General features: G+C 36.9%; 1 protein-coding gene across 1 annotated transcript in view; it reads left to right on the forward strand.

Moving 5' to 3' along the window:
- LOC106867387 (glutamate receptor ionotropic, NMDA 3A) overlaps positions 1-2,831 on the forward strand; it is a 287,389-nt gene that overhangs the window by 266,630 nt on the left and 17,928 nt on the right. The window lies entirely within an intron of this gene.

Below are 2,831 nucleotides of genomic sequence, written 5' to 3' on the forward strand. Positions count from 1 at the left end.
ATATATATATATATATATATATATATATATATACATATATATATATATATATTCATTCCTGTACACACAGTTTCTGGCACCGCAGAAAATCTCGGAGCAATATTTCCATAGCAGCTAGAATCAATAGACGCAAACACGCGCGCGTGCGTGCGTGTATGTGTGCGCTTGTGCATGCGTATGTTCGTGTGCACTCATGTGCATATGTGAACTTCTAAGTAATTCTTGTGTATAAATCGTGCGGCTTTTTATGCTCGTATGTGTGCACATTCTTCTGTCACCATAATTAGGTAAATAGATAACTAATATTATATTAATTAACTAGCTTATGATGAACTTTAATCATTCCGGATACAAATAATTAATCAGACTAAATTACACATAAACACATATAAACGAAGCAGAATCTGCATCATTAACTTAATTAATCTCAAATAGCGTGCTGGATTGCACAACAGAAATGCTAGAGCAAAGGAAGAACAACTGAAGCATGTACACTGTGGTCAACAACCAGAAATTATTGCTTTACTATAAACCTAGGAGGTAATGAGCCTTGAAGAAATGCCTTGGCCGGCTAGAAATTGCAGACACATCTTGCATTATGACTTGTTGTCTTAAAGACACTTTGGATGATAATGACGTCTAGGGTAAAAATCAAATAAAAAGATAAGAAGCAGAAAATACTGTACACCTGAAAAATAGATAGGATAGTCATTGTTAGAATGTCTCTGTCAGAGCAGATGTTAGATAATCAACAATAACTGGCATACGAGAAACCAATAAGGGTCTAAGAATGATGGAAGGACCTAATAAATATTTCATGCAAGTGTAATACAAATAAAACGTTACGGGGCCCCAGAAGGAACATTCATTAAATTATGTAATATTTTACTGTTATTTCTATTCGGCCACAGTATTTCATGGAGGCGCTCTTCTATTTGTTGGCTCCGTAGTATGTCAATTATATACTGTATTTGAAAAGCAAGATGGTCGGTTGCAATGATTTTGATCAGAGATCTTGTTCGTTTGAGGCAGGACTGTTCTTAAAACCAGTGAAAACTCTAACGCTAAAATCAAATAGACGCTAAGAAAGAATAGTAGTTCGTTCAGACTGCAACACATCACGCTATGAACTACCGCATGTGGAGTGTAAACATAAACTACACTATGCAGGAATATCGTTTATCAAGAATAATTGCGACTGACACTGATACATCAGTCATTCATTTGACAATCTCTATGCCATATACAAGTCTTGTCTGTGAAACATCAGCATAGTCGAGATGGTATGTTTTCTTCTCTTACTCTTGTTTTTTGCAAACATCTTCAAAATGACTTTCTAAAATGAAATTCCATTATGCAGCTGAGGAGTACATTTTCATTGTGCATCCTGTGGTGTTCTCACTACTTGAATAAATGGAGCTTGTACGAAACGTACGTACTGATATAACCTATTGTATTTATATGTAGGTATGTACATAGGGACATGTATATATATATATATATATATATATATATATATATATATATATATGCACACACTTATGTACGTATATACATATATATTTATATATATATACATACACGCATACACACATACAAATACACACACATACAGATACACACACACACGAGGACACACGGACAAACACACACTGAAACCTTCCTATAAGTAGGATATCGAAAAATTCATTTGTTCACCAACGTGTATGCATTTGGTGATATTTACATATTTCTGTCAACAACTCTCTTCATCAAGAATCTAGATCTATCGATTCCCCAGCCAGTCGATGATGAAACGATATAGTAGCATTTTATTTATCGCACACAAACCTGATAGATACAGTGAACTTTTGAAATGTCTGAAGTCAGATCTCGGTGTCCATTTACCATCAGAAGTTCAAGTCGGACATCAATCGCGTTAAACCGGCCAACCAGACAGACAGATTCTGAAAAGGTCTGCAAAGGTTAAAAGTTTCGGCCGCTCTTTGCTACGTCGGACTAAAATTGGAAATAAGATATCCAGTTTCGATATGAGTCCGTTGCTAGTTGAGTTTTGCTGTTGTTGCACTTTGAATCTGGTTGTTGTTGTTGTAGTTGGTGGTGCTGCTGTTGTTATTGTTGTTGTTGCTGTTGTTGTTGATGTTTTTGCTTCTTGAGCTTTGTTCGATATTTATTAAAGAGACCAGTGTTTCTCAACGGGGTCGATATGACCGTTGGGGGCCAATAGAACCCTTGAGGGTTTACTTAAGATTCCGTTGTTAGAATATATTTGCCCTAAATTGGTTATACTTCTACAATTCTTTTATTCTTTTACTTGTTTCAGTCATTTGAGTGCGGCCATGCTGTAGCACCGCCTTGAAGGGTTTTATTCGAACAGATCTACCCCAGGACTTATATCTTAACCCCAGCATTTATTCTATCGGTCTCTTTTGTCGAATCGCTAATTTACGAGGACGTCAGCACACCAACACAGGGAGTCAAACGGTGATGGGTGGGAGCAAACACAGACACAAAAGCACACACATACACACACACAAGACGGGACTCTCAGTTTCCGTCAGATAAATCCGCTCACAAGACTTTGGTCGGCCCGAGGCTATAGTAGAAGATACTTGCCCAAGCTTCTTACCACACAGCCACGCCTGCTAGCTCCAAAAGTGTTTTTTATTCTTTCTCTGTTTATTTCCTCGCGTTCCTTTCTGTTGAAGAGCGTAGGCTCGAAACGTAAAAGAATTTCTCAATTTTCCGAGCGTTAAACTAATACACTTGTTTGTTGTTTATACACCTGTCTTTGTCTTGTTTTTCTGCAAATTTCAGCCATATATCTATAT

This window comes from Octopus bimaculoides, chromosome 7, assembly GCF_001194135.2.
Source record: "Octopus bimaculoides isolate UCB-OBI-ISO-001 chromosome 7, ASM119413v2, whole genome shotgun sequence".
Classification (NCBI taxonomy): Eukaryota; Metazoa; Mollusca; class Cephalopoda; order Octopoda; family Octopodidae; genus Octopus; species Octopus bimaculoides.